Genomic DNA, 14,264 nt, shown 5'->3' on the forward strand with positions numbered 1-14,264 from the left:
GCCCAGCAATTTGCTTATGGCAGTAAGTGCCACTCTGTGCAAGTTACCCCGATTCTGTTAAGTCTTCACTGAACTCCAAGTGCTAGGTCTGTGTTTATGCCAGATGTCATCCATGCATTATGGCAAATTCATGCCTGCATGTCAAAAAATGTGCATCCCCATAAAATGAAAGGCAGAGAGAACAATGTGTTCCCACTTTCCAAATCAGTTTTTACTATCTTATCTGTAAGCAATATACAGCACTCTGATATAGACCATTACTGAGAATGAGCAGATCATGCCACACCACAAGATCTTCAGAAAGATCCAGTATTAAGTGCCCATATACTTTATCAAAGATCAAATGAATGCTATTCAACTAGTTTGAATTGAGGGGAAGAAGAAATCTAGTTTGCACATCCTGCTGACTCCAGTAGTATGTAGGCAGCTTTAAAATGTGACAATATAAAAATTGTCTACAGAAGGCATTCCTAGGGAACTTATACTATGTCCAAATGAACAAGGATAAGCCTTGAGGGTTTCAAGCTGGTCAGCAGCAGTTTGCTTGACAGGCTACATAAAACAGTTAAAATCCACAATGAAAGGACTGAGAACTTAATGGTTATAACTATGAAAGAAAAGAAAAAGTATAGTACGACCCAAACAGGTAATTCTAACAGGAAGGGCTTTTGTAGACTAATTCCCAGTTTCAAAATGCATAAGAACAATTATTGCCCCTTTAAAGTATACCCAACAGCTTGGATGTAAGTTGTCCTTTTAAGATAAACGTGTAAATAATGCAATTAAATTTTCAAGTAACCACTTTAAAGACAATTCAATTTAAAATTTGTCATGAATCATATCCATGTGCTGTTTTAACAGCACAAGAGGTTTACATCTAATATACACTTGCAAGATGAATAAAAAGCAGCAATAAGTCAAAGAATGCTAGATGCTTACATGAAAAGCATCTCTAGGGGAAAATGCTGAGGATAGCAGAGTTGCTTACCTATAACAGGTGTTCTCCCAAGACAGCAGGATGTTGGTCCTCACAGATGGTTAACATCGATGGAGCCCGTCACGGAATACTTTTGTCAAAGTTCCTAGAACTTTGACTGGCACACTGAGCATGCCCAGCATGCCACTAACCCTGTGGCCACATGGGGTCCCCCTTCAGTCTCCTTTTATAGCAAAAGTATGAGCAAAAAATAAAACAAAATGAAGTGAACCCAACTCTGGGGTGGCAGGCAGGTTTTGAGAGGACTAACCCTGCTGTCCTGGGACAAGCAGGATGGTAGTTCTCACAGATGGGTGAATAGCAAGCTGCTCCCAAAACACCCTGGGCCAGACACCCAATATTGTGCAACAAGCATAACTGGGGTGCTGTTGGCAATGAGGGCAGCCTGAACTTCAGATTGGGTCCTAGGTAGGAAGAGTTGGGTTACTATACTGGAAACATTACGGAGGACAGGTTGGCCAAAGACGCTATCCTGTCTACAGTCTTTATCCAGGCAGGGGCTGGAATGTCTGGCTGAGGCAGTCCGCCACTACATTCTATGTGCCTGCCAGGTAGGTGGCTCACAGGAGCATGAAACGCAGTGGGGCCCAGGACCAAATCTGTGCCATCTCTTGGCAGAGCAGGTAAGAGCCCATGTCCCCCTGTTTGTTCAAGTACCACATGGCTACTGGGTTATCCATCTGGAATAGGATGACTGTTGAACAGGCAATCCTGAAATGCATAGAGGACGTACCGCATCACCCAGAGTTCCAGAAAGTTGATCTGGCAGGCTGCCTCTGCTCTCGACCACATCCCTTGTGTGCAGGTTGAACATGGGCTTCCCAGCCTAGGTTGGAAGCGTCTGTAGTCAAAGTTATTTGAGCAGCTGGGGGCTGAAAAGGAAGCCCTTTGCTCAAGTTGGACTTCTGCATCCACCAGGCAAGGGAGAGCTGGAGTGGAGTGGTTATGTGGACCTGTGCCAAAAGTTTGAGGCCTGACACCACTGGGAACAGAGGGTCCACTGGGTGACTCATGGCTCGGTGGGCCATTGGGGTGACATGGACTGAATGCCATGTGACCGAGCAACCTGAGGAGCAGGTGAACAGAGGTCATCCACTGACTGTGGATGGAGGCAGCCAGGTTGGATAGGGTGGCTGTTTGTTGGGGGAGGAATGCCTTGGCCAAAGTAGTGTCCAGGTCTGCCCCGATGAATGATAGTTGAGATGGAGTCAAATGGGATTTCTAGAAAAAAAAAAACAAACTTTTGACTGGAACACTGAGCATGCCCAGCATACCATGATCCCTCGAGCCACAGGGGTCTCCCTTCAGTCTTGTTTGTACTCAACTCCACGGGGTGGTAGGTGGGTTTCATGAGGACTACATCCTGCTGTCCTGGGATAACACCTATTACAGGTAAGCAATTTTGCTTTATCCCAGGACAAGCAGGATGATAGTCCTCACATATGGGTGATTAGCAAGCTACAGGCTGAGTCATCTTTGTGTTGGACCAACAGCATGCAAACTTGTGCAACGGGCACAACCACTGGTGTATTGTTTGAAAAAATGAGGCAGCCTGAAATCACAGCAGGTTGGATGTGGAAGGAATTGGGGTTATACTGGAAATAAGTTCTTTAAGACAGATTGTCCAAAGGCTGAATCTTGTCCTTCCTTGTCCAGGCAGTAATGAGCTGCAAATGTATGAAGAAAGCTCCATGATGCAGCCTTGCAGATGTTAGCAACCAGAACTGAACGATAGTGTGCTACTGAGGTTGCCATTGCCCTGAGTGCACCTTTACTCATCCCTGGAGAGAGAGGCCTGCTTTTTCATAGCAGCAGTCAATACAGTCTGCTAGCCAGTTAGAGAGAGTTTGTTTGCCCACTGTTTTTGTCAAAGGAAACAGAGCTGGGTAGACTTAGACCTTAGTGCATTCTAGATAATATGCTAGCACATGTTTACAGTCTAAGGTGTGTAAAACTTTCACCTTGATGCAAGGGTCTTAGAAAGAATGTGGGCAAATTTATTGACTGATTCAAGTGGAAGTCAGTAATCATCTTGGGAAGGAATTTAGGGTGAGTACGCAGTACCACATGGTCATGTAGGAACCTGGTATATGGTGAGTATGTTACAAGTGCTTGTAACTCACTAACTAGCAGATGTAATAGCTACTAAGAACTTTCCATGTAAGAAATTTAACACCACATGAATCTATGGGTTCCAAAAGGAGAACGCATGAGCCTTGCAAGTACCATGTTATGGTCCCATTCTGTGACAGGTGGCCAGAGGGGGTTTAAGCTTAAACCTCTCAAACCTACTGACAAGAGGTTGTGCTGAAATCGGGGCATCCCCTACTCCTTTGTGGTAGGCTGATACAGCACTCAGGTGTACCTGCACTGATGAAGTCTGGAGACCAGAGTCTGAAAGGTGCCAGAGAATCTAGAAAGAGGATGTGGGGCAGGAAAAAAAGTCAATACTTTTTTTTCTGTGTGCACCATGTCGTGAACCTTTTCCACTTACGATAGGATTTTCATGTGGAAGGCTTTCGTGACACTACAAGCACTTGAGATTAATTGAAAGATTAAGTGGCTGCAGGAGCAAGCTTTCAACATCCATGCTGTGAGTGATAGGGTTTGAAGGTTGGGATGGCGCAACCTGCCCTGATCTTGAGTTATGAGTGGGTGCTGTGCCCAGGCAAATTGGATCCCTGATCAAGATGTCATGGAGTATGGGAAACCATACTTGAGGCCAATATGGGGCTATGAGTATTGACCCTTTGTCCTGTTGTAGCTTCAGAGTTTTGGTTATGAGCGGTATCAGGATACATGTATATAGAAGACCTGAGTTCCAGGGGCAAGCAAAGGCGTCCATGGCTGACTGCTTTCTCTGCTTGTGCAGGGAGCAGAATCTGTCCACTTTGTGATTCATCTCGGATGCAAAGAGGTCCATTGTTGGTTGACCCCAATGTTGGAATATCCTGGTTGCTACTGAAGGATCCAGGAATCACTTGTGGGGTTGGAACTGATCACTTAGGCGGTCTGCAACTACATTGTATATATCTGCTGTGTAAGTGGCCAGTCCCAAATTTGTGTGGCTTCTTGGCAAAGGAGATAAGAGCCTGTGCCTGTTTGTTCAGGTACCACATGGCAACTGTTGTCTGTCTGTATTAGTACAGTCTTGTGTGAAAGGCAAACCTTGAATGCATAGAAAGCATAATGTACAGCTCAAAGCTCCAAGAAGTTTTTGGAAAGTTGCTTTGAGTGTTGTCCAAGTAACTTGAGTCTTAAGACCTTCTGTATGTGCTCCCCAACCCAAGGTGGATGCATCTGCAGTTAAGGTTACTTGCGGAACTGGTTGCTGGAAAGGTAGGCCTTAGAGCAAATTGTGTTCACCCACCAGAGGAGAGATGAACTTAACTGGTGGGATATTCGAATTGGAGACAGTGGTTGAATGGCTTGGCGCCAATGTCCATTGCATTATTCTCATGGCTAATCTGGCCATAGGAGTGACATTAACTGTGGAAGCCATGTGGCTGAGCAGAGTGAGGAACTGATGGGCTGTCTGTTCGCTTTGTATGCAGAGTTTGCTAAAGTGGACAGAGTGAGCGGTCTTTTGGGAGGAAGGCTTCAGATACTGTGGTGTTCAATTCTGCTCCAATGAATTGTAGAAGGCAAGATGGTAGGAGGTGGGATTTTGGGTAGTTTATTAGAAATCCCAACGAGTGAAGCAGATTGTTAGTTTGAGAGATTGGAATGTTGCCAGTCTAGATATGGAAAGACGTATTTCCACCTTGTGTAAATGGGCTGCTGCCACCGCCAGGCACTTTGTGAATACTCTGGGTGCAGAGGCAAGTCCAAATGGCAGACCCCGGTACTGAAAGCATTGATGACCCACCAGGAAGCACAGGTACTTGCGATGAGGGGGAAATATTGGTATGTGAGCGTAAGAGTCTTGAAGGTCCAGAGAACAGAGCCAGTCTCCTGACTGAAGGGGAAGTATGGTGCCTAAGGATACCATTCTGAATTTTTACTTCCGTAGAAATTTGAGATTTCGGAGGTCCAAGATGGGACGTAGGCCTGTTTCTTTGGAATGAGAAAATATCAGGATGAGGTTTCAAAACTATCGTAGGCTGCACAGACCTCATGTTTGCCTGCTTCTAGGCCCTTGTGCATTGTGTCATTTACTGAGTCTTGATACTGTTGGTAAAGTCTCAGATAGTTGCATTGATACTGAGTCATATCTAGTTGATGACGCTATCCTGGAAACCAGCATTGAGCCTTGAAAGACCTTCCTGCCCAGAGTATTTAAGAAATTCTCTTTGCCAGGAGCTGTCGATGAGTGGGAATGTATCCTCAGACTTCTTTTGGGCAGATTCTACCACCACAGATTGGTGTGGGAGTTGGGCCTTCTGGTAACCTGGAATATGCTGAACTAGGTAGGTGGTGTCCATCCTCTTGTTCACCAGTGGGATTGAACATGGGTGCTACCACAGTGTGCTACAGGTCCACCAGGACTTCATGTACTGGAATTACTAAAACTTCCTTAGGAGGATCCACAAACTGCAGAACTTCCAGGGTCTTCTGCCTGGTGTCCTTCTGCTACTAGTTGAAAGGGGATGCATCAGCCATCTCCTTCAAAGTTTGAAAGGAGAGGTCCTCTGGAGGTGGCTTCCTCCTTTCCTCAGGTGGTGATGGCTCAGACTGTACATCTTCTGATGAGGAATCTGTGTCTCCTTCCTCCCAGGTGTCTGATGAAGAGCATTGTGGGGGAGTAGTGAGGTATGAACAAAGGCATCGATGGAGACACTGGAATTCTCGGCTGAGAAATCTCAGGTGGTCCTGGAACAGGCATGGGAGAAACCCCGGAGGCCTCGTCTTCACTCACGGGGATCGGTATTTGCAGTGTCTGGTTGTGTGGGGAGAGCACAGAGGAGGGCATCGAGCTTAGACAGGATTGATGAGAAGATTGAAAGGTCTGGCGTCAGCATTGGCCTTTGTGCCAGCATCGGCACAGATGTCTGCTCAGATAGCATAGATTGTTGAAGATCTGAGAGCGTCTGCCTGGCGGATAAAACCATCCAGATCTTCCTTATAGCTGGTGAGGTCAGAGCAGCTATGGGGGTGGCAGAGAAGGCAGAACCAGTACTTCTACAGGTCCTTGTGGTGGCTCTGTACCCGGCACAGTTACTGGTGGGGAACACCTTGGAGTGAGGCATCGAGGGCATCTATGGCTCTTCCACACGAGACCTTTTCGGTGATTGTTCTTTGGCATTGACGGGGTTCCTGGAATCTATGAGACATCGGGTGTTGACATCCAATGACAATGCTTTTCTTCTCAAGCACAGATGTAGATTTCACCGATGACCAGGATGGAATCTGATAAGTCAACAGAGCCATCAGGGCGACGCTTTCGAACAACTAATTTTTTAGCTGCTCCAGAGACAATTGAGTATGTGGCCGATGGTATTAATTGAATATGGAAGAGATGTTCCATCTTCTCCTGACGAGCTCACCTGCCCTTGGCCGTCATTTCGGCGCATTGTGGACAGGAGGAGACATCATGGGATTCACCCAAGCACAGCACACTCGCTGGTGAAGTCAGGGAAATCCCTATGAAGGGGATGAAATGTGGAAGTTACTTACCTGATAATTTTGTTTTCCTTAGTGTAGACAGATGGACTCAGAACCAATGGGTATAGCATGCTCCTGACAGCAGCTGGAGATGTCAGATTTTAATCTGACATCAGCACTACATACTTGTGCACGAGGCTTTGCTCTCCAGTTTTCTCCTCAAAGTAATTATGGATATATGTGTGCTTGGATAATTTTGATTAACTTGGTCAACTTGATTACTCGGATTGGTTGACGTGGTTTCTAGCTGGAGACCGCCAGGGCACTCAACCAAGAAGTGCTGACACCTGGTAATATGGGTGTCTAAAATAGAGATAAGGATTGGCTTACCTGTGCTTGTGTTGCACTTGGGGGGAGGTTCCCCCGAGGATTGATTGCGAGGCAGCCATGGGCAGGGTGCCCATCTGTCTACACTAAGGGAAATGAAATTATCGGGTAAGTAATTTCTACATTTTAGTGTACCAGATGGACTCAGGACCAATGGGATGTATAAAAGCTACTCCTGAACCAGGTGGGAGGCTGCCTGGGGCCCATTTAGTACTGCCCTTGTGAATGCTGTGTCCTCCTTGGCCTGAACATCCAGGCAATAGAATCGAGAAGGTGTGGATGGAGGACCACGTTGCTGCCCGACAGATCTCTGTGGGTGACAGCATCTTGGTTTCTGCCCAGGACATTGCCTGGGCCCTGACTTGTAGAGGTGGAGGCTTGCCTGCCTCTACATAAGCCACCTTGATTACTTCTTTGATCCAGTGGGCAATGGTTGCCTGCGAGGCAGCTTCCCCTTGCTTCTTCCTGCTGTGAAGAATGAAGAGATGGTCTGTCTTTCGTACAGGTTCCAATCTTTTCAGATATCTGACTAGGAGTCTGCCGACATTCAGGTGGCGAAGGTGCGAGTCTGAGTCCTTATGCTCATCTGGAGATTGCAGCGAGATGGTTTGGTTTAGATGGAAGTGAGAAACCATCTTTGGCAGGAAGGAGGGTACAGTGCACAGCTATATGGATCCCGGCATGATAGTGCTTGAAGTTCGGAGATTTGATGGGCTGAGCAGATTGCAGAGGAATGCCGGCTTCAAGGTCAGAAGCCATAGAGACAGACTGCGAGTTGGTATGAACGAAGCTAACACTAGATTGAGATTCCATAGGGGTATCTGCCACTTTAGGGATGGCCGAATGTGCTTGACCCCTTTTAAGAAGCAGGAGACATTTGGGTGGGCTGCTAGGCTGATGCCGTCCACCCTGGGTCTGAAGCTGGCCAGGGCAGCCAGTTGCACCTTGGAGTTGAGGGACAACTCCACGCCCTCTTGCACAAATTCCAGGATCATGGGGATTTTGACTGTCCATGCAAGGATGTCACGGTCCTCACACCAAGCTTCGAATATTCTCCATACTCATATGTTAAGGAGGTAGAGAACTTATACGCTTGGAGCAGTGTGTCAATCACTGGTCCTGAGTATCCACTTTTTCAGGTGAGACCTCTCAATGGCCAGACCATAAGTGAGAATCTCGTTGGGTCTTCGTGGAGGATCGGTCCTTAGAGTAGATCCCTGTGTGGAGGTAGGTGGAGAGGGTTCCCCGCCAGAAGTCTTCGCGGCCAGTCCAGGGCCACTAGAAGTACCAGCCCTCTGTGGTGTTCTCTTGTGGATGATTCTGCCCAGTAGTGGCCATGGAGGGAAGGTGTACAGTAGGGCTTCCTGTGGCCAGGTCTGGACAAGGGCATCTATTCCCTGGGACAGCGGTTCCCATCTTTGGCTGAAGAACTTGGGAACCTGGGTGTTTGACCTGGTTGCCAGAAGATCCACGGCTGGGGTTCCCCAGTGGTTTACTATCCGCTGGAAGGCTGCTCTAGACAGAGTCCATTCCCCTGGATCCAGACTCTCTGCTGAGGGAGTCTACAGTGACGTCTTTTCCCACAATGTGGGCATCTGATCTCTTGTAGGTTTGATTCTGCCCATGTCATTAGGGGCTCTATTTCCAGAGACACCTGCTGGCTTTGGTTCCCCCTGGCGGTTGATGTAGGCCACTGTTGTGGCATTGTCCGACATGTCTGATTTGCCCCGGAGTCTGTGACTGAACTGTAGGCAGGCTAGTCTGACTGCTTGAGCTTCCAGTCTGTTTATGTTCCATGCAGACTTTTGTCCCATTGCCCTTGAGCCGTTAGCTCCTGGCAGTGGGCTCCCCATCCCTGCAGGCTCACATCCGTGGTGAGCAAGGTCCATTCCGGTGGAGATAGGCTTGTTCCCTTGCTCAGATGGTCTTGTAGCCACCATTGTAGCTGGTTCCGGACCTTCGCCAGTAGCCGGAGGGGGTGAAGTAGTTTTGAGACACTGGGTTCCACCATGACAGTAGAGAATGTTGTAGGGGCTGTATGTGGGCCCTTGCCCACAGGATGACTTCTATGGTTGATGCCATGAGATAATCCCATGCTGTGGGGAGAGTGGAATTCAATGCTTTTTAGTTCCAATCTCATTCTCCTTGTAGAGGGAAGGGTAACTGTTCCATTTGGTTGAACCAGACTCCCAGGTACTCTAGGGATTGGGAGGGCTGCAGGTGGCTCTTGGATGTGTTAACGACCCACCTGAGGTTCTGCAGTAGTTCCTTGATGGCTTTCCTCTGGTGATTTCGCTCTGACCAGCCAATTGTCCAGGTATGGGTGCACGAGGATTCCTTCTTTCCTCAGTGTCTCTGCTACTCCCACCATCATGATCTTGGTAAATGTTCGGGGAGCAGTAGCTAGCCCGAACGGTATGGCCTGGAACTGGTAGTGATGGCCTGGTATTGCAAAGCATAGGAAATGCTGATGGATCGGTATGTGGAGATAGGTTTCTGAGATCCAGGGAGATCAGGAATTCTCCCGGTTGTACCGCCTTTATGACTGAACTCAAGATTTCTATGCAAAGGCAGGGTACCTTCAGGTAGCAATTGATGGTCTTGAGGTCCAGTATGGGCTGGAATGTTCCCTCTCTTGGGCACAATGAAGTAGATGGAATAGTGCCCAGAATTTTGTTTGTGCATGGGCACCAGTGTTACTGCCTTTAGGGTGAGGAATTTTGATAGTGTGGTTTCCACTGCCTTCCTCTTGGAGGGGTCGTGGCACGGAGAAATCAAACTCATCGGGGGGGAATACTGTGGAAGTCCAGGTAGTATCCCTCTCAGATGGATAGGACCCAATTGTCAGACATTATTTCGACTCATGTTTTAGGGCAAGTCTGCCCCCTATGATCTTTTCCTGTAGATGGGTCTGCTGAGTCTCATTGAGTGTTGCGGCTGGGGCCTGGTCCTGAGCCGGCTCTTCTGTTGTGTCTGCTCCGAAAGGACTGTCCCCTGCCAGCGGGGCGAAGGGCTTGGTAAGTGTTTTTGTATGGTCTAAAATGATGGGATCCTCTGCCCTTGGGTGCCTGGGAAGAGGGGTGTTTGTTCCTCTTGTTTGTCCTCCGGTAGACTGGGTACTCACCCCATTTGTCAGCTAATTTGTCCAGTTTTCTTCTAACAGGAGTGTTCCTCTAAAGGGCATTCTCGTGAGCCTAATCTTAGAGGTTGTCTCGGCTGACCAGCTTCGGAGACAGAGCTGTCTTCTGGCCACCACTATGGACGAGAGGCTCCTGGCTGAGGTGCATACAAGGTCTGAGGTTGCATCCGTGAGGAACGATATTGCTGGGTCTAATGCCTCAATTGGCGTAGTTGCGCCCTTGGCCAAAGCCAGGCAGGCATGTGATACCATGTCACAGCAGGCAGCAATCTGTAAGGTCACAGCTGACACATCGTAAGACTGCTTGAGGATGGATTCCTGCTGTCTGTCATTGGCATCCTTGAGTGAAGCTCCTCCTCGACTGGTATGGTAGTGTGCTTTGTGGTGGCACAGACCAGGGCGTCGACCTTGGGAAACCTCAGAAGTTCCTTTGTGGGAGTCCAAGGGGTAGAGAGCTTCTAGGGCTCGACCTCCCTTAAAGGTGGCCTCTGGAGCATCCCACTCTAGGTCGATCAGTTGTTGTACGGCCTGTAGTGTAGGAAAATGGCATGAGGTCTGGCAGAGCCCAGCCAGGAAGGGGCTTGCCTTGGACTCTGCTGTGTTGCATGTGTCTGGGATGGCCAATGCCTTCAGACTTGTGGCTACGAGATCTGATAATTCGTCTTTTGAAAAGACACGCATCATGGTTCGATACAGTTCTGTTACTGGAAGGATTTCCCCCTCTTCCAGGGGTTCTGATTCCTCCTCAGTCATTTGTGTCCCCTAAGGGGAGGTCTTTGTCCAGGGAAGGATCATCTGGTGAAGGCCGGGAGGGGCCTAGGAGGTTCTGGATGTACCGCTGGAGGCCCTGTGTGCGTGGATGTAGGATTGCATCTCAGTGAAGAATCCCGCCCAGGTGAAGTTACTCGGGACTGCACTGGGTCTGACAGTGCTCCCCGAGGGCCCCCACTGTGGAGGGGCCGAATTGGAATAGAGAGGTCCGGGGTAGTCTCGCTGGTGGATCCGGAGTCCTCTACAGGCTAAGGGGGACCTTGTCTCTGTTCCCCCCAAGCTTCTTCACATAGCAGGCATAGAGCGGAAGTCACCTCTGGCTGTGCTGCTCTCAGGTGGCATGCTGGACAGAGGACTTGACCTTTAGCTGTCTTGGACAGCGGTGCCATGATTTGGACCTGTATCTTGTACAGATGCGTGTGCCGGGAGGCCTGGTTATGCACTCACGTTGTGCGCGTAGGAGTGGAGGATGCGTACGGGCGTAGTGTGCTCGGCACCCTCGAGCGTGCTGCTGTGTGCCTGGCCCCGATGTGTTGCTGTGCACATGGTGCAGATGCGTGCATCACTATGCGCACTGCTCAGCTGTGCGGATGTGGCGACCCAAGGGGGAAGGCGCCAGTGACGCAGTAAGATGGCGGCCCCCTCAGGGGGTCTCCATGTGGGAGGACCCCCTTGCTGGATCAGGGTCTAGCCTGCTCAACCCGACTGTACAGACGCCAAAGGGACGATCTGTGCGGCTGTCCGAGCCTCTGAGACTGGAGACTTAGAGAAAGTTTTCTACCTTACCTTGTCTGTGCTTCCTGGTCCTCTGCCGGGCGGTCTCCGGCTGCGGGGGGGGGGGGGGGGGAGGGAATTACCTTCACCACCGTGCTCTGTTCTGCACCTGCTGCCTCTCAGCCGCTCCCTTTCCCGGGGGCTAAGTCCACGCCGGGACAGAGGCTTACTTCTGAGGGATCTTGGAAATCCTCAGGAAATCTTGACTGGGGAGGGACCCTTAGATATCACTGCAGGAGAACGGGACTTGTTTTGAAGGTAAGGTTTTGTTTCTTTAAATTTGGAGTTTGGTTTTCTAATGCTGTGCAAGTGTGTGTGAAGTCCTGAACTGCTATGGAGACGGAAAAAACTGGAGCGCAAAGCCTCGTGCATGGGTATATGTAGTGCTAACGTCAGACTGAAATCTGACTCAGTCTCCAGCTGTTATCAGGAGCATGCTATACCCATTGGTCCTGAATCCATCTGCTGCATGCTAGGAAATGAGAAATTTTAAACTTTAGTATTTTGTGTGAGAAAAGTCACAGGGCTCCTTCACTGCGATGCTAACTGCAGCGCAGAACAAAAAAGACTGAAGGGAGACCCCTGTGGCTCGAGGGATCATGGCATGCTCAGTGGGCTCAGTATGCCAGTCAAAAGTTTCTAGAAACTTTGACAAAGTTTTCCGTGATAGGGCTCCATCCAGTGACACCACCCATATGTGAGGACTATCATCCTGCTTGTCCTGGGATAAAGGGGGTGTTTGCCAAATACTAAATGAACTCTGTGCCAAGTGTTGTACAGAGATTGATTGTACCCCACAGGTACTAAACAGCACTAAATTGTTAATTGAATATTATAATTTCCCCCCAGGATGGGCCAAAGAACTTGATTGGGCTGTTAGTATGTATGCATGGTGGGAACAGAAAATACTGATTTATGTTTGTATTAGCCTTGCTATTATACTGAAAATTACTATTCTGATATGTATTGTGAAAGCTATGACGATTCATGTCCTTACCCTTCCCTCTGCACAAGGTGAAGTTACATGCGAACTCTTAGTGATTACTCTGCTCCATGACCTGACAAGTGGGATGGGGAAATTTTTTAAGCAGTTTAGTTTACATGAAGAACTTCATACCGCAATGGAAAGTAGTGAAGCAGAGAATCAATATTACTAGTGTAATTTGATATAAGGCCTTTAAGTTCTGAGAATAAGTGTGCCATTTTTCTTAGCTTGCCTTGTATCAAGAAACAAATCATGAGATCAGATTAAAGAGCAGTTACTCAGGAGGCTAACTGTGCAGATCTGGGAAAACAGGACATTAGCCACACCTATTTGCTGATTGATACAGACAGTTGGGGCTTTAACACATGGGAGAAGCCTTAAGAAAAAACCAAGTCAAAAGTCAGAAGAATCAACATAAGACCAACTTCAAGCTATTTCAAATCAGGGAAAGAACAGATCAGAAGACAAGCTTTTGAACATTATAGTGGTTAATGAAGTGCCTGATGAATTGTTCATGGTTTTCCCAATGTTTCCATCTTTCCAAAGACACACTGAAATTTATGGGGAAGTATCTTTAGATTTTGCATTAAAGAATATATACAATCATACTTTTATTGCTTATTCTTTAGATTTGTAAGTAAAACTTCAAGTGTGTTGTGTATTATAACCACCAATTTTTCTACCCACATGGAAGAGTTTCCATGTGAGTGTTTCCTCATGAGCTGCCTCACTAACAGCTGAATTTAGCTTATGTAGTCTACATTCCAGGAGGTGGGTATTAGAACATATAAGACTTGCCATACTGGGTCAGACCAATAGGTCCATCAAGCCCAGTATTCTGTTTAACTGTGGCCAAGCCACAAATACCTAGCAAGATCAAGAGGTAAATAGATTCCAAGCTGCTTATCCCAAGAATAAGAGTGGATTTCTGAAACTTAATGATTAAAGCTGACTTACTCCAGGAACTTGTCTAAGCCTTTTAAATGCAGCAACACTAAGTTTTCACCAAATCCTCTGGCAATGAATTCCAGAGCTTAATTATGCACCAAGTAAATAATCTAGTTTTAAATGTATTATCTAGCAACTTCATTGTGTCCCCTGGTCTGTACTTTTCAAAAAAAAAAGTGAACTGATTTACATTTACTCATTCCCTTCCATTCATTTTAGGTCATAGCTCCCTTACCTATCTTCTCCAAGCTGAAGAGTCCTAATCTCTTCAGCCTTTCCTCATAGGGAGAGTTGTTCCATCCCCTTTATCATTTTGATCACCCTTTTCTAATTCTGTTATATCTTGAGATGTGGTGACCAGAACTGCACACAATGCTCAAGATGAGTCGCAATGTGGCAATACAGAGGCATTGTGATGTTCTGTTTTACTCCCTGGCTAATTCATCCTGTCTATAAAAGACTTTACAAATGAGAAAACATGCTTCTCCTGTTAAGGCTGAATTAGCCATTATATGTGGTGACTCCCAAGATGAAATTTGCAGCAGAACAGTTACTGAATAAGAAGCCTGAACTACTATGAAGAGTGGAATACAGGGAGAACAGATTTTTCAAACCTGCTTGTCCAAGCCTATAGTCAGTCTTTCAAATGGTATCAAGATAGTAATGGGACATGAATGTATGGACTGATAGGGTTGCCAACTTTTCCATAGACCAAGAGT

The 14,264-nt window shown here is 47.5% G+C and overlaps 1 protein-coding gene across 2 annotated transcripts in view; it reads right to left on the bottom strand.

Annotated features, from left to right (window-relative positions):
- Nucleotides 1–14,264, bottom strand: part of MYH9 (myosin heavy chain 9) — a 419,875-nt gene that overhangs the window by 325,197 nt on the left and 80,414 nt on the right. The window lies entirely within an intron of this gene.

The sequence above is a fragment of the Rhinatrema bivittatum genome, chromosome 2 (assembly GCF_901001135.1).
Source record: "Rhinatrema bivittatum chromosome 2, aRhiBiv1.1, whole genome shotgun sequence".
NCBI classification, from domain to species: domain Eukaryota; kingdom Metazoa; phylum Chordata; class Amphibia; order Gymnophiona; family Rhinatrematidae; genus Rhinatrema; species Rhinatrema bivittatum.